General features: G+C 39.0%; 1 protein-coding gene across 1 annotated transcript in view; it reads left to right on the top strand.

The window, feature by feature from the left end:
• The window catches only part of RCOR1 (REST corepressor 1), a 130,733-nt gene that overhangs the window by 56,798 nt on the left and 55,332 nt on the right, over positions 1 to 18,603 (top strand). The gene's annotated exons all lie outside the window — the stretch shown is intronic.

The raw sequence follows: 18,603 nt of genomic DNA, 5'->3' as shown, positions 1-18,603 counted from the left end.
TTACTTTCTCAGCAAGGAAGCGGCTACCAGTCACCCCACGTTTCCTGAATATGATGGTTTATCAGACCCTTCACCCAGTTTCCCCAAATGTTAACATCTTACATTACCATTACATTACATTATGAAAACTAAGAGGCCAGCATTGGTGCATTACTATTACTAACCAAGCTCCAGACTTTATTCACATTTTGCTAGTTTAACCATTAATGTGCTTTTTCTGCTCTGGAATCCAGAGGTACCACATTGCATTTAATTGTCCTGTCTTCTCACCCCCCTCTGGTCTATGACAGTTTCTCAGTCTTAACTTCTTAATCATGATCTTGAGAGTTTTGAGGAGTTCTAGGCAGGTTTAGGTATTGTATAGAATATCCCTCAATTTATCTGACCTTTTTCTTATGATTAGACTGGGATCATGGGTTTGGGGAAGAATCTACAGAGACAAAGTGCCCTTCGCATTTCATTGTATTGGAGTTGGAGGGCAGCGTATAATCATGACTTCTCACTGGCTATGTTAACTATGATTACCTGGCCCAGGTAATGTTTACTAGATTTCTCTGCTATAAAGTTACGCCAACCCCCTTTCACACTCCATTCTTTGAAATCAAGTTTCTAAGTACAGATCACACTCAAGGGAATTAATCTCACCTCCTATAGGAAGGGAGTATTTATGTAGATTATTTTAAATTTTCCTTCAGAGAAGCTGCTTTCTCTAGGAACTATCTTCTTTGCACATTTTTCTTGTGGCTTATTGGGCTTTTTATTTGGTTTTAAAAAGTGCTTCACTTGGGATCTCCATAAATATTTGGATAAATTACTGAACTAACTACTTGCACTTGAATAGGTAGGTTTGTTTTCTTGATAGAAAGTTATGAGATCTCTCCTGTCAAACAAATGTCTCTTCCTCTCATCAGCATTTATAGATAGCTAGGTACCAGAATCATTAGGGCCCGTAAGTCTTCCATTTTTATATTGGCTGTCCTGGTGCCAGATAACATAATATTATCAACAACAGAGAAACTGACCTCGTTTTACCAGAAATTCCTGTGAAGGGCCACAGAATACCAGGACAAGGAATTATGCTTTTTTTTTTTTTTTAATTTTATTTATTTGACAGAGAGACAGCCAGCAAGAGAGGGAACACAAGCAGGGGGAGTGGGAGAGGAAGAAGCAGGCTCCCAGCGGAGCAGGGAGCCCGATGTGGGGCTCGATCCCAGCACCGTGGGATCACGCCCTGAGCTGAAGGCAGATGCTTAACGACTGAGCCACCCAGGCGCCCCATGCTTATTTCTTTTTCTTTTTTCTTTCTTTCTTTTTTTTTTTTTTAAGATTTTATTTATTTATTTGACAGAGAGAGATAGCCGGCGAGAGAGAGAACACAAGCAGGGGGAGTGGGAGAGGAAGAAGCAGGCTCCTAGCGTTGGAGCCTGATGTGGGGCTCGATCCCAGAACACTGGGATCACGCCCTGAGCCGAAGGCAGAGGCTTAACGACTGCGTCACCCAGGCGCCCCCCCATGCTTATTTCTTAAAAAAGAAATAGAGTAATTCTTGAATTACTCTTGAATGTAATCAAGTGTGGTTGAGAGAACACCAGGCTGGAAGAGGGATGGGAACCTGCATTGAAGACAACTTTGACACCATATCACCTTGGGCAAGATACTCCTTGTCTCTAGAGATGGTTTCCTCGCTTACAAATTAAGCAAACTCCGTCTGTATTCTTTATAGCTTTAATATTCCTAGTCAGTTTCTGGGCTCGCGTGAATTTTGGAGACATTCTTGCAAGGTAATGTGAAGTAGTATCACATGGACAGTACAGGGGAGATATTTCTTGCTGCTGTTTATGGAATAGTTTTGGATTTGGAAGCAAGGAGAAGCAGCTGAAAGTTTGGTAAGGATGTTATTTTAACCTGAACAAGGCACTTAGGGCCTAGATCAGCATTTGAAAGTGTAGGAGAAGATGGCCATAGCCAAGAAGCACGAGGGAAGTTATGTTCAGTTATTTTTAGGTTTGTTGTTTTGTTTTTGCTTGTCTTACTCCCAACGCTTGGTTTTAATAATGAGAGTAATCAATTATTTGGTAAGTAGAGTACTCAAGGTGAGCCAAGCAAGGCATTTTGCCAAGCACCTTACATGTATTGTCTCATTTAATTCTTTGTGAGGTAGAGATTCTTTTTAACTGCCTTTTCCAGATAAAAAGATAAAGGCTTCCTTCTGTGACACTAAGTGCAGAACTGGAACTCTACTCTTTGATTGTTGTCTAACCCATGGTGGTTTGAGCTCTGAGCTCCTCTGTTTAACCAGTTCCTCTTAGTAGGCTCTCTGTAGAGCCGACTCAAAGTTAGTACAGTTTATGTGCTCTGCTGAATGTGAACATTTTTGCGGCTTTTTAATAAAATAGCTCTCAGAATTTGATGTACAAGGTAAGTGATATTTGTTGTGATTTTTAAATGATTTTCTTAGCAAATATGGAAATTTGAACAGATACTTTTGCATACATTATTTTTTGGGCAAAAATTAACTTTCTTTTCATATCTTGTGTAATAAAATTAACTTTTCAGTCTGTTCTAAATTAAGAGGAAAAGAGATGTACCTTTTCTGTGACTAGTAATAAGAAATTGACAGCATCTGGGTTTTTGCCCTTGTTAAAGTGTGTTATTACCAGATTAGTATGCTAATGAAGAAATTGTATGGCAATTTTCATCTTCAAGTATAATATTAAGGATAGACATTTCAGGGCGCTAGGGTGGCTCAGCCGGTTAAACGTCTGCATTCGGCTCAGGTCATGATCCCTGGGATTGAGCCCCGGGAGCCTGCTTCTCCCTCTACTTGCTGCTGTCCGTGCTTCTGCGAGCTCTCTCTCTCTCTCTGACAAATAAATAATAAAATATTTTTTTTTAAAAAAGGATAGAAGTTTCCTTAATATGGTTTGACTGCATAAATTACAATCTTAGAAGTTGGCTCAGATTTGTTTTTAAAAGAGAATAGCCTGTAAAATTGTATATTGTGATATTGCTGAGTTCTGGGGTATAGTGTTTATTTTTGTATAGGTGTTACTGTTTGAATTAGAAAAGTAATAGTTGTAGCTTCAGACTACATATACAATATAAGATCATTGTTTACAAGAATGATGTATTCTTGTGGACAAAAAAGTCCACTATGAAATTGTATATTATTATATGTCAAAAAAAAGAGGAATTCCCTACATCTTTTTAAAAACACAATGAAGAGTCTCAGTTTTAATTTGGTTTTGTGCTTTCTGGAGCCCAGCTTGTTGGAACACTGCTGTTGGGTCTGATTAGATTGATGTCATTATAGTCAGAAATTATGCCTACTGTATATTTGTCATACTTCTAACAGGGCATTTTAGACTGTGTGAGACCAGAAATGCTCAGCAGTTTTTTAGAGGGATAAAGCACTGTAAGGAGAGACTGTGGTGGCTGGAATCTAATAAAATCCTCACAAATCTGGATTAATTGTAGAAAAGTCAGTAATAATTAGGTAAGTTAAAAAAAAATCTGACCCATAGTGCTATTTTTTATTGCACCAAAAGATTGGCTCTTCATTCCTTCTTTCATTAAACTACATCAATAGCTTTATATTCTCAACATCTCCTAACCTCATAAGATGAAAGAGAGAAGAAAATAGTTTCTTCTTAAGAAAAATTTAGTCAGGGGCGCCTGGGTGGTGCAGTCGTTAAGCGTCTGCCTTCGGTTCAGGGCGTGATCCCGGCGTTCTGGGATCAAGTCCCACATCGGGCTCCTCTGCTATGAGCCTGCTTCTTCCTCTCCCACTCCTCTGCTGTGTTCCCTCTCTCGCTGGCTGTCTCTCTGTCACATAAATAAATAAAATCTTTAAAAAAAGAAAAAAAATTTAGTCAGTATAATTTATATTTGTTAAGTGTTAAGCTGTGGGACAAGCACTGGCAGAGAGCAGCTCCATGCACAGTAGCTGCTTCCATTAGGGGTGAGCACAGAGGTTGCTGGAGCCGGGGGAGGCCCCTCTAACGTATGTAGTTCTGGTTATGGAAACATGATTTCAGTTGGACATGAGTTGTTGTATCGGATGATTCTGTAATATGCGGTGCTTCTTCATAGTCTGCTGTTTTACTGTTTCCTCACGTTAAGTGCACTTCTGCAATTTTAATGTGTGCATGGTTTCCACTATCTAGCTGTACCAAACTTGAAGTCTCTATTGTTGGACATTTGAGACACTTAACTGACTGAGTCACCCAGGCGTCCCGAGCTGTTGCCAGTTTATTGCCATTTTTAATAGCACTTGCTGAACAACTTCGTAGCTGGATCTTTTGTTTTAGGATAAATTACTAGAGCCTTTGGTAAACATTGCCAAACTGTCCTTCAGAAAGCCTAAACTAATTGACAGCACACATCTGTCAACATTTTTGGTGGCTACTTTTTCTGTACCCATTTCTAACATCCTGCTCTGCCATACTTTTGGAAAGAATTCCGTGTTCTTTTTTCCTAACTCAGCTCTTCATAAGGAAGTTCTTAGAACATGTGTATAATTCAGAAGATATAGTCTCAGCTGGCAGTTCAAGTAGTTGACGTTTTTGCTGGACTGTGTGGAAGTGGTGAGGATATTGGGAATGTTGTGTTATAGGGTGAACCTCCCAAGCCCCTGTATTTCTTAAGATGGTGGTGCATCACCATTAGAGTGGCTTGAGGGTTTTCTCCCCTGTAGGAGTACCTGGTGGTGAAACACCAGTGTAGTCTTGCCTATTCTGATTAGTGCGCTTTTGTGACAGTATTGGTGGCATAGTGTTAAAAGCACTGGGAGAAAGCATATGAAATTAACACTGTGCCACCAGTAGTGTCTGTGAAGTATTTTGTCCCTCTTTGTTTTGGTTTAAGGTTTATATGTGGCGATACTACATTGGTGTTAAACGTTGAGTCAGTTAAATTGATAGCATTGAAGAAACATATTTGTATTTTCTCTAGAGAAGACTGAGTCTGAGTCCAAGGCACCTGTTGGTCAGGGGAATGAGAAAAAAATAAACTGAGTCCAGAAATCCAGTTGCTAGTGTGGGCAGAGTTTACTTCAGTGGCATTTGATTAGAATCTAACTTCCTTCTTGGGAATCAGGAATTGGCTGGACTCAGGTTACTGGACACTGATACAGCTAGTTCTGAGGTCAGCTTGGAATATTGTGAATCATGGTATGTTTGGAATAGCCTGTCTGTGGGGATAGAGTTTGTGCCTTTAGAGGGTAGAGCACTATTACAAAGAAAGGAGCAGGAAGTGAGGGTGAGAGTTGCATTCTAGAGGTCAGAGCTGCAAGAGTTGCTGCTCAACCTGTTGGCTCCCACCCTTGTCAGTCTGGACTGCTGGGGTGATCCGGATTAGAACATGTGTTACTCCCTTTCTAAAGCTTTCCATGAGTTGGCCACCTAACTTGTTACTTTACGCATTTTAACTTACTCAGCTTTTATGAACCACTTTGAATGTGTCAGAGAGTGAAGATACACAGAGGTCTCAAGGATGTCAGTCTAATAGGGGAGACAGAAGAGGACAATTGTTGTTAAGTAGGTACCAGGTACTTACTAATATGTGCCCTTTTTAATGCTCATGGAAACCTGGACACAAGGAAAGCATGATTCTCCATTTTTCAACAGGGGTCCATGAAACTGTTCCCCATCACTCAGGGACAAGGTGGCTAAGATGGGATTCAGACCCAGCATGGGAGTTAGTCTCAGATGGTGAGCTCAGATCCTGGCCAGTGTTGTGCTCGAATGCAAGTCACTTACCCCCTCTTTTCAAACATAGAGTAGAACGGTTCTTTTCTTATAAGGTTGTTTTGTGTATTTTATGACACAGATACGTAAAGTGCTTTTAGCTCAATTACTGGCACATAGTAAGAATTAATAATAATGAGCTCTTTTTGATCCCAAAGTCACTCATAATAATCACTACCAATAATAATTGGTCTTAACTTACAGAGCCCCTTTTCTTTGCCCAGCAGCAATGTTTTTCCTCTTTTTTTTTCTTTGAAGATTTTTTACTTTTAAGTAATCTCTACACCCAGCATGGGGTTCGAACTCACAACTGCGAATTCAAGAGTCGTATGCTCCACTGATTGAGCCAGTCAGGCACCTGCAATATGTCTTTATGCAAACCATGAAAGATCAGACTCTGAGCTATGAGAGTGTTATAGGAGTATTGAAGAGGGGTGGACTGCTCACCTTGCCTGGGGTGGTTAGCCCAGACTTTCCAAAGATGCTAATCCTTGGGCTATCTGGAAAGATTAATGAGAGTCAGCTGGTGGGAAAAGATAGCAAGGGACATTGCAGTGAGAAAGAAATATAAGAGGAAAGATGTGGGAGAGTAGAAAGGCATAGCAATAGAATTACCATGTGTGGGTAGATGAGTCATGAGAATGGGACATAAGGTTAGAAAGGCGGGCCAGATTGTGTGGGGCCTTAGAATGTTATGGTTTTATCCTAAGGACAATGGGGAAGCTGTGGGAGGATTTGTTTTCAAAGTAAACTTATTTTAGAATAGTTTTAGATTTACAGAAGTTATAAAGAGAATTCCTGTGTATCCCGCTCCCTGTTTCCCCTGTTATTAATATCTTACATTAGTATGGTACATTTGTTACAATTAATGAACCAGTATTGATTCATTATTATTATCCAAAATCATAATTTATTCAGATTGCCTTAATTTTTACCTAATGCCCTTTTCCTGGTCCAGGATCCCATCCAGGACACCACATTCCATTTAGTTGCAATGTCTCCTTAGGCTCTCTCGGCTGTGACAGTGTCTTAAAGACTTTCCTTGTGTTTAATGACCTTGGCTGTTTTTAGGAATACTAGTCAGGAATCTTTAAAAAATGTTCTTCAGTTGGGATTTGTCTGATGTTCTTCTAGTGGTTAGACTGAAGGTATTGCGAGGAAGACCCCAGAGGTAATGTGCCATTCTCATCACATATCAAGGGCACATACTAGTAACATGACTTAGTCTCTGTGGATGTTGGCTTTCATCACCTGGCTGAGGTTGTATTGGTCAGGTATCTCCACTGTGAGGTAAATCACACACCCTGTCTCTGTAACATCTTCTTTTGAGGAAGATACTATGTGCATTCCACACTTAAGGAGTGGAGGGTTATGATCTCTTTCTGTGGAAGTATTTTTATTTATTTATTTATTTATTTATTTATTTATTTATTTATGTATGTATGTATGTATGTATTTTTTTATAGATTTTATTTATTTGACAGAGAGACAGCCAGCGAGAGAGGGAACACAGGCAGGGGGAGTGGGAGTGGAAGAAGCAGGCTCCCAGCAGAGCAGGGAGCCTGATGCGGGGCTCGATCCCAGAATATGATCCCAGGATCACGCCCTGAGCTGAAGGCAGACGCTTAACAACTGAGCCACCCAGGCGCCCCTGTGGAAGGATTTTAAACATCAAAAGTGATTTGATAGGAATTGTGATTCAGAAAGGTTGCTCTAGCCAGAGTTGGAGAGACTGACTTTGAAGATAGGTCCAAGATAGCTTGGAGAGTTCCAGACAAGGTGAGAAAAGATGAAGACCTCAACTTAAGGCAGTGGCAATGGGGTTGGAGAGAGAGTGATTTGAGAAAAGTTGAGGTATAATTGAGGGGTTCAGTAGGTTGGGGTTAGGGGCCTGGCAGGAAGTGGGGGAGGAGGGGTTCAAGATGACTTGCAGGGGTGTACACTATCAGCATGACTTACCTACCAACTACTGATGTTGACTTTCATCACCTGGCAGAGATAGGGTTTGTCAGGTTTCTCATCAATTCAGGAGCACTTGATGAAGTTTGAGGTCCTTTTGTTGTTGTTTTTGTAAAGATTTTATTTATTTATTTGATGGGGGCGGGGGAAGAGAGAGTGCATGCACATGTGTGTGCACACAAGCAATGGAATCAGGAGAGGGAGAAGCAGGCTCCCCGCTGAGCAGGGAGCCCTGTGCGGGGCTCCATGCTGGCCGCAATCCCAGGACCCTGGGATCATGGCCTGAGCTGAAGGCAGACGCTTAACCAGCTGAGCCACCCAGGTACCCTGAAATTTGAGTTTTTAAGGGCTTTATAATATTTCTGTATTTACTGTAGACTTTAATTCCAGAGAGCTCGTGATAAAAAAATTATGCACTTATTTACTCCAACTTAAACTTTTAACATTTAAAAAAGAAGAGCCTGGAGGAGAACCAAAGATGTGTATAATTTGATTGTAGGAAGATAGAATTATTTAGATACCAAAATTGTTTCTGACTTCTTTGGTTTATAGAGGACAAACTGTTGTCATTTGCGAATTCTTAAATGTTAAGGTAATTAATGGGATAATATTGTGAGGTGGAAAAATGTACTTTATACTCTAGCTTTTGATCTCTTTATACTTGTGATAATTATGGTGTCTCTAAAATGTAGGCCTTGTATATAACAGTTAACGTAATGGGTTCTGGAACCTGCTGCTCATGGGTGAGATCTTGAGCAGGTTACTCCTCTCTCTATGCCTTAATTTTCCAGTCTGTAAAATGGGGTAGTGATAGTACCTGCTTCAGAGGGTTGTTAGGAAGATTAAATGAGCTAACATAGGTAAAAGTGCATAGCACCTGCTACATAGTAAGGACATATGTTAGTTGTAACAGTAGTAATAAGACTGTACTAGTAATGTCATTCAGATTAATTGACATTTCCTCTGAATGCCCAAAATAAGAAGCCAAAAATTTGGAGTCACAAAATCATCTTTGATTCGTAACCTAAATTTAACACACAGGTTAAATTTACGGATACATAGCTTTGCAGGATATAGCAAAAGTGTGGATGGCCAGTTGGTTGGTTTGTTTATTTATTATGAAAAAGATTTTATTTATTTGAGAGAGAGCACAAGCAGGGGAGGGGCAGAAGGAGAGGGAGAAGCAGACTCCCCACTGAGCAGAGAGCCTGACATGGGGCTCAGTCCTAGGACCCTGAGATCATTACCTGAGTTGAAAGCAGACGCTTAGCCAACTGAGCCATCCAGATGCCCATGAATCTACCAGTTTTTTAAAAAAAGATTTTATTTATTTTAAGACATAGAAACAGTACACAAGCCAGGGGTAGGGGGAGCACAGGGAGAGGGACAAGCAGACTCCGGCGCTGAGTGCAGACCCCAGCTCAGCGCTTGATTTCATGACCCTGAGATCATGACCTGAGCAGAAATCAAGAGTCAGATGCTTAACCAACTGAGCTACTCAGGCTCCCCAAGAATTTACCAATTTTTATTTTTAAATTTGATTGATTGAAGATTTTATTTATTTATTTGTCAGAGAGAGAGCGCCCAAGCAAGCACAAGCAGGGGGATCGGCAGGCAGAGGGAGACCAGGCACCCTTTGAGCAGTGCCTTGTTAACAGTTGCTTCTAGTCCTACAGCTACTACAAGATAAAGGAAGATAACGCCTATATAAAGTAGCACAGACACAGTCCTTTTGCTTTAATTCTCAAGTTTGGGCAGTGTTGTTTGTAATGTCTTTTTCCTTAATTTCTAATGTATTTGGCCTTATATCTACTTTTTTGATTAAAATTATTTGTACCTTCTCAAATTCCGCAGAGATTAGTCTATTTTATTAGCTTTTTCTAGAGACCAACTTTGATTTTGTTAATCCTATCTTTGTATCTTTGTTTTTTGTTTCATTAATTTCTGCTCTTTGCTGACTTTTTATCTTATTGTTCTTTCCATGTTTTTAACTTGGATGCTTAGCAAAGTCATTTTTAGCCTCTATAACTTATCACAAGCATTTAAAGCTATAAATTTTTTGCTAAATTACCTCTTCCATTGGTTCTTGTAAGTTTGTACTGTTCTGTTGTTCAGTTTTAAGTGATTTTAATTTTTTTTGTCAAGATTTCTTCCTTAACAGATTATGTAAGAGTATTTTATCATTTCTGAATATATGAAGGTTTTTGGTTTATCTTTTTGGTTTATCTTATTATTGGCTTTTAATTGCATTGGTTTCTACACAGTATAATGTCTATGCTACCTATTCTTTGAAATGTGTTTAGACATGCTTTATGGCTTTGTAGATGGTCAGTTTTGTAAATATTTTGTAAATTTGCTTGAGAAGAATGTTTATACTTTGTTAGATGCAACCTTCAGAGTATGTCCAGTAAATAAAAATTGTTCACTGTGTTTAGGTCTTGTCTATCTTTTTTGTTTGGACTGTCAACAGATATATTAATCTCCCAGTATGGTCATGTATTTGTCAACTTCCCATTTTTCCATCCATTTTTGCCATGTTTATTTTGGTGCTGCTTTATTAAGGGCATATAAAATGACAATTGTCATGTCATTTATTTTCTTTTGTCCCACTCCTAGTTTTATTTTGTTAAGGAGTCTCTCATTTTTCTGCCTTCTACTGATTTAGAAATTTATATATACTAACTTTTAATAACTGTTCTTGAAGTTTTACTGTACAGACTTAATTTAACATGTTAAGTTAATCTTTTTTTTTTTTTTTTTTTAAGACCTATTTATTTGAGGGACGCCTGGGTGGCTCAGTCGATTAAGCGGCTGCCTTGGGCTCAGGTCGGTCCTGGGATCAAGTCCCGCAGGGGGTTCCTTGCTCAGGGGGGAGCCTGCTTCTCCCTCTGCCTGCTCTGCCTGCTGCTCCCCCTGCTTGTGCTCTCTCTCTTTGACAAATAAATAAAATCTTAAAAAAAAAAAAGATTTATTTATTTGAGAGAGAGCGTGCGCGCAGGGAGAGGGGCGGGGCGGGGGCAGCGAGAATCCCAAGCGGACTCCCTGCTGAGCACAGAGTCTGATGCAGGGCTTGATCCCATGACCCTGAGATCATGACCTGAGCCAGAATCAAGCTTCCAGCACTGAACTGACTGAGCCACCCGGGCGCGCCCCCCCCCCAATACCTTTGTAAAGTTAATCTTTCATCTTTAGAATGGTTCAGTTATGATTCACTACCCCTGAGTTACATGTTGTTAATCTCTAGAATTTTAGCGCTGGTCTTTTTAAAACCCCTTAAATTGGACATGATTTTTATTTTTTATAGGCAGTGTTTACAAAATCTTGTTTACTTCCCATTTCTTTTTTTTTTTCTGAGCAAATTCTTTAGTGTAGGTAAAAATCTCCCAAAGTTGTTGTTGTAGTTTGCCCATATTTCTGAGAATTTTGCAGGATACATTCTTAATATTTCCCCTTAGCACTTTCAAGATATTCTGCTATATCTGGCTTCTGGTGCTTTTGGGAATTTACTGCCTGTCGTTTTATTTATAGGTGATTTTTTTCTCTCAGGCTTTTAGGATTTATACCAACCTTTATGAAAGGTCTTTTTTTTTTTTTTTTTTTAGGTATAATTGACACACAATAAAATGCATAGATCTTTAGTGTTAAGCGAGATCTATGTGTATCTAACACCTCAGACAAGTTGAAGAACATTTCCATCACCCCATATAGCTCCTTCGTACCCCTTTCCAGTTACTACCCCTCCTCTACCAACCTCTCTCTCATTTCTGTCACCACATAATGGGTTTTACTTACTGTTCATGGACTTCATATTAATACGTTATGTAGCATATATTCTTTACTATCTGGGGTTTTTTGCTCTTTGTGTTCTTTTGTTTTTGAGATTAATCCGTGTGGTTGCTTGTATCAGCAGTTTGTTCCTTTATGTCTGTGTAGATTCCTTTGTATGGTTGTACGTCTATTCCATTCTTAATCTGTTGACGGACACTTGGATTGTTTCTAGTTTTTGGCTGTTATGAATAAGGCTTCTATTATTATTCTTTTTGTGGATAAATATTTCTCTTGAGTACATATATAGGAATTGAAATGCTAGCTAATTAGGTGGTTTTAAGCCCAACTTTATAAGACATTGTCTCATACAATTTTTAAGGTTGCACATTTTGTCTGTGGAATACCTCAATTTCACCATAATGGGACCTAGGTACGATTTTCTTTTTATTCATCTTGCTCAGTGGACACACTTGCTTTGTCTATGGGTTCATTTCTTTCATCATATCTATAAAATTATCAGGTTTTATTGCTTCAAATACTGCCTCCTCAAATCTATATTCTTTTTCTGGGACCTTGATACACATAGGTTAATCTTTTTCCATCCTCCACAACTCTTAACCTGACTTTCATATTTATCTTCTTATCTCTGTGTTGTATTATGAATAATATTTTAGATTTTGCAGCTTTTCATCTGCATCTACCCTGCTACTTTATTTATTTATTGAGTTTTTCTTTGGACGATTTTTCTTTTTTTTAAGTACTAGCATGTTCTTTTTCAAATCTTTCTGGTAATTTTTGGTGCTGTTTTATTGCTTATTCATTCCAACTTCTCTTTCTTTAATTAAATATTTCATATGTGTTTATAATTCTGTATTTGTTAATTACAATATCTGCAAACTCTCACACTAAATAGCATTTTTTTTTCTAGTTTTTGTCATCTTTGAATTTGAGAACTTCTTGGTTGATCCTATGGTGGCAGTCTGAGTGCTTAATCCTCCAGGAAAGTTGACTCCCTCCCCCGACCCCCACCCCTTCTGCTAAGCTGAGGAGAGGAAAAAGGGGGATAGTCTTGGTTTATTGTTACAGGTTTTTAAAGTTGATTGTTGCCCACCTGTTTTTAGGCTCTAGGTCTGTAGTAATATGTCTCACCATACACTATAAAATAGTAAGAGTAGGGGCGCCTGGGTGGCACAGCGGTTAAAGCATCTGCCTTCGGCTCAGGGCGTGATCCCGGCGTTATGGGATCGAGCCCCACGTCAGACTCCTCTGCTATGAGCCTGCTTCTTCCTCTCCCACTCCCCTGCTTGTGTTCCCTCTCTCGCTCTCTCTCTGTCAAATAAATAAATAAAATCTTAAAAAAAAAAAAGTTTCAAAATTTTATAACATAGAATCTACCTGAAAATATTTGCCTACCTACCACCCAGATTTGTGGAAAGCAGTGAAGCATTGCAGGTAACAGCCAAAGCAATATCATCCTTTCTTAGAGCGGCTGTTAACCTGATTTTTTAATATTTTTATTATGCAGATTTTATACTTTAAATGTATGTACCCCTGGGGTACCTGGATGGCTCATATGGTTAAGCGGCTGCCTTAGGCTCAGGTCATGATCCCAGAGGTCCTGGGATTGAGCCCCCTGTTGGGCTACTTGCTCATTGGTGAGCCTGCTTCTTCCCTCTCCCTCTGCCACTCCCCTGCTTGTGCTCTCTCTCTCTCTATGTGTGTGTCAAATAAATAAATAAAATCTTAAAAAAACCCCAAATGTATGTACCTCTAATAACATGTAGCATCATTTTTGTATTTTTAATATTTATATTATAGTATTATATATTTCCTATAACTTTTTGGAATCAAAATTGTTGATATCTGTACATCTGATGAATTTTATATTCTGTATTCCTTTGACTGTATATACTATGGTTTAGCCAATTCTTATTGATAGACCTTTAAATTTTTCCTTTATTTTAGAACCATAAACAAGCCTCTGGTAACAATTTTATCAGTCAAGGTTCTCCAGAGAACCAAACCAGTAGGGTGTGTGTGTGTGTGTGTGTGTGTGTGTGTGTGTGTGTGATCTTCACCAATAACTTATATACATACAATATGCTGATGCTTTCTGTTCTTAATTTTTTAAAAAATGCTGATTAGGGCCCAGTAAATTAACTTCATAGGTCTAACCTGTATTTGAAAAACATTGCTATCGTATGTATTTTATATCTAGAAATGGATTGTTGGTTTGTAGGGTATCCATCCTTCAACTTTATCATATGCTGCCAGCTTTCTGAAGTAGTTGTGCTAAGGTACATTCTCACTAGTGAATTCTCTTTCTTCTCCCCCTTCATGGAAGTTGGTAATTTCAATTTCCTTGTGGTCCTTCTACTTCCTTCAGGTCTGGGTTTATTTTTTAAGGTTTTTAAAACTTGGAAATCGATTTTAAGCAAAGAGCAGCTTCAGAGTTAGCACCCTCAGAAGATATCAATATCAATCCAGAAATTAATGACATTTCTTTGTTTTCATCATTTTGGTGTTCTTCAATTTACACACAGCAAAATGGACTAGTTTTTGGTATACATATTTGTGAGTGTTAAAATAAGCATAGTTCCATACAGCCACCACCACAGTTAGGATACAGAACAGTTTCATCTCTTCAAAGAATTACCTTGTATAGTTCTTCGCCTTCCTCCTACTTCTAACCCCTGGAACATTGATCTTTTTCCTATCATTATAGTTTCACCTTTCTCAGAATGTCATATAAATGGAATCATATAATATGTCACCTTCGGAGACTTGCTTCTTTCCTTATGATGCATTGGGCCGTCTATCAGTAGTTTATTTTTATTGCTGTGTAGTATTCCAGCATATGGATGCTCCACAGTTTACCCATTTACTCCTTGAAGGGCATTTGGGTTTTTCCCCCCAGTTTTCAGCAGTTGTGAATAAAGCTGCTACAAATATTGTGTGCAAGTTTTATTGAGAACATGTCAGTTCTGTAGGGTATATATCTAAGAGTGTGATTATTGGGTCAGTCGTTTGTTAAATATCATATCTTTATAAAAACTGTAAAACTTTTCCTGGGTGACTTTATCATTTTATTTTGCATTTATATTAGCACCGAATGAGAGTTTCAGATACTCCTCATTCTTGCCAGTGCTTGGTATTGTCCATTTCTTTTTCTTTTTCAGGAAGAGAGAGAGAGCGTGCTGGGGGGGGGGGGCATGGGAGGTACAGAGAGAGAGAGAGAGAATCTTAAGCAGGCTCCATGCCCAGCATGGAGCCCAATATGGGGCTGGATCTCACGACCCTGAGATCGTGACCTGAGCCGAAATCAAGAATCAGATGCTTAACTGACTGAGCCACCCAGGTTGCCCCTTTTATTTTAGGCATTCTAGTAGTAATGTGTTGATTTCTCATTATGGCTTTAATTTGCATTTCCCTAATGGCTAATGATCTTGAGCATTTTTTCATGTGCTTACATGCCATATATATTTTTCTCTGGTGAAGTAGTTCAAATCTTTTGCCCATTTTTTAAAAATTGGGTTATTTTCTCATTACATTTTTGAAGTTCTTGTATACATTCTACATTGTGGATACAAGTCCTTTGTCAGATATGTGACATGCAGATGTTTTCTCACAGTCTACAAGGGTCTCTTACAGTTTCTTTTGCAGAGTATAAGTTTCAAGATTTTGATTAAGCTCAGTTTACCATTTGAAAACTTTTTAAAAAAAGATTTATTTTTTTTAGAGAGAGAGAGAGTTCTTGAGCGGGTGGTGGGAGCAGTGGGCAGGGGCAGAGGGAGAGGGACAAGCAGACTCCCTGCAATCTGGGCCTTGATCCCAGGACCCTGGGATCATGACCTGAGCTGAAGGCAGGTGATTACCCAGCTGAGCCACCCAGGTGCCCCATTTTTAAACTTTTATAGATCGTACTTAGGGTGTCATATCTAAGAACTTTTTTCCTAAGCCAAGTTCATGAAGATTTTCTCATTTAAAAAAAAAAATTACTGTTAGGTTTTACTTTTATCTATGAGATCCATTTTGATTAAAATTTTTATAAGGTGTGAGGTATAGGTCAAGGTTCACTTTTTTTCTTTTTTTCTTTTTTTTGCATTTGGAGATCCAATTGTGAAAATCCCCTTTGTTGAAAGGGTATTGAATTGAATCCTTTCTCCATTGAATTGCTTTTGTACTCCATCACAAATCAGTTGACCATATTTATATGAGTCTCTTTCTTTCTTTCTTTTTTTTTTAAGATTTTATTTATTTATTTGACAGAGAGAGAGAGACAGCCAGCGAGAGAGGGAACACAAGCAGGGGGAGTGGGAGAGGAAGAAGCAGGCTCCCAGCGGTGGAGCCTGATGTGGGGCTCGATCCCAGAACGCCGGGATCACGCCCTGAGCCGAAGGTAGACGCTTAACGACTGAGCCACCCAGGCGCCCCTATATGAGTCTATTTCTGAACTGCCTCCTGTTCCATTGATCTGTGTATCTGTTTTTTGCCAATTCCACATTGTCTTAAATACTGTTCCTTTATACACTAAGACTTAACATAGAGTGGTATGCAACTTCCAACTTTGACCTGACTGTTCTAGCTTCCACTTTTACTCAATCTATCTGTCCTTTTGTATTATATCAATATGGACTCACAGCTTGTTATTTTATTGCTGTCATTTAAGTTTTTGCATATGTTGTTCTATATTTGGCCAGGGGGGAGACAGATCCAGATCCCATCATTCCTTGAACACTTTCTTACCTTCTGGCATAACAAGATATTCTAGGGTCTTCTTGTCCATTTCCTGTCCTAGTCCTGGAATCAACCATTTCTCTGAGGAGACCTTATAGGAGAATGGTATTTAGAATCAAGATCCAGTGGGGCGCCTGGGTGGCTCAGTCGTTAAGCATCTGCCTTCGGCTCAGGGCGTGATCCCAGGAGAGCCCCACATCAGGCTCCTTTGCTGGGAGCCTGCTTCTTCCTCTCCCACTCCCCCTGCTTGTGTTCCCTCTCTCGCTGGCTGTCTCTCTCTCTCTGTCAAATAAATAAATAAAATCTTAAAAAAAAAAAAAAAAGATCCGGGAGCTAGATGCGCTCATTATTGCTGGATTGCAGCAAGATCCTCTTAGTGGACATTGAAATCTGAGTTTGTACTGTTACCATCAAATCCTGTCCAGCACTACAGAATTCTTTCTAACCTCCCGCCTTTATTTGTAACTCTTTCACTCAGCATAATTACTTTGAGATTCATTTGTATGTTTAAACAGTTTTTTTAAAAAAAGGAAAAGTTGCTAGGAAAAATTATTCCATTGAGTGGTATACCATAATTTTAGGAAATTGCCAAACTTTCCCCCCAAAGCGATGGTCCCATTTTACATTCCAGCCAGCAGTGCACTAGAGTTCTAGTTCCTCCACATTATTGCCAAACCTTGATATTGTTTGTCTTCTTAATAGGTTTGTTTTGAAATCTAGAATGGCTTTAATTTACCTTTCTCTAGTGACTAATTAGCATAACTTTCTATTCCATATGCTCGTTATGCCTTCTTTGGAGGCATGTTTATTCAAATATTTTGCCCTTTTTTTTAAACAATATGATTATTTCTTAATGTTGAGTTTTGAGGGTTCTTTATAGATTCTCGTTACAAGGCTTTGTTAGATACATGATTTGTAATTTCCCAGTCTTTGGCTTGGCTTTTCGTTTCCTTAAAAGGGCCATTTGAAGAGCGGAAGTTCTTACTTTGGATCAAGTCCAATTTATGGATTTTTTTCTTTTATGGATTGTGCTTTTGGTGTTTTATCTAAGGTCTTTTTCAGCCTAAGTTCAAAAAGGTCTTTTTTTTTTTTTAAGATTTATTTATTTATATTAGAGAGCACATGTATCTAAGCAGGGGTAGTGGTAGAGGAGAGCGAGAATCTCAGATCCCCCCTTGAGCGAGGAGCCCCACACAGGGCTTGATCTCACAACCCCAAGATGATGACCTGAGTGGAAATTAAGAGTTGGGCGCTTTACCAACTGAGCCACCCAGGTGCCCCAAAAAGGTTTTTTCATGTTTTCCTCTAGCAGTTTTATAACTTCTGGTTTTATATTTAGTTCTATCATCAGTTTTGAGTTAATTTTTGTATATTTGTTTATGTAAGGTATGGACCCATGTTTAGTTTTTAAAATATGAGTATCCATTTAAATATGAGTATCCAATTTTTTTAAATATGAGTATCCAGCATCATTTGTTGAAAAGATTCTCTTTCTCCATTGAATTTTGCCTTTTTACCTTTGTGGATAATCAGTTGATCCTGTATGTGTGGTTCTGTTTTGGGACTCTGTTACGTTATTTCCCTGTATGCCAGTACAATGCTGTCTTGATTATTGAATCTTTCTAACTAGTTTGATTCAGGTGGATCTTCCAGTTTTGTTCCTTTTCAAAGTTGTTTTGGCTATTTAGGTACTTTGTGCTCCTGTATGATTTTTAGAATGTTTTTCAGTTCCTACCAAAAAACATGCTGGGATTTTAGACTGGGATTGCATGAAATTTGTAGAGCAATTTGGAAAGAATGTTATCTTAATAATACTGTGTTTTTTGATGTCAGCTCAACACCTGCCACTTGTAAACCTTTGGCCCACTATTTTGTATCATAGATTTTTAAGAATTTGAATGCATTTAAGAAGCTTGCTTTCAGGGGCGCTGGGGTGGCTCAGTTGTTAAGCGTCTGCCTTCGGCTCAGGTCATGATCCCAGCATTCTGGGATCGAGCCCCACATCAGGCTCTTCCGCTGGGAGCCTGCTTCTTCCTCTCCCACTCCCCCTGCTTGTGTTCCCTCTCTCGCTGCCTCTCTGTCAAATAAATAAATAAAATCTTAAAAAAAAAAAGTTTGCTTTCAGGGGGCCTGGGTGGCTCAGTCAATTAGGCATCTGCCCTCAGCTCATGGCATGATCCCAAAGGTTCTGGGATCGAGCCCACGTCGGGCTCTCTGCCCAGCGGGGAGCCTGCTTCTCCCTCTCCCTCTGCTGCTCCTCCTGCTTGTGCTCTGTCTCTCTAATAAATAAATAAATAAAATCTTTTAAAAATAAGTTTGCTTTCAGATTAAGTATTTTTAATGGTTATTCTTGAATAAAGTTGTTAAAAGAATCTTTGGATTCCTGCTGTCA

This window comes from Ursus arctos, unplaced genomic scaffold (assembly GCF_023065955.2).
Source record: "Ursus arctos isolate Adak ecotype North America unplaced genomic scaffold, UrsArc2.0 scaffold_25, whole genome shotgun sequence".
In the NCBI taxonomy this organism is placed as follows: Eukaryota; Metazoa; Chordata; class Mammalia; order Carnivora; family Ursidae; genus Ursus; species Ursus arctos.
This window is presented reverse-complemented; position numbering and strand designations above follow the sequence as displayed.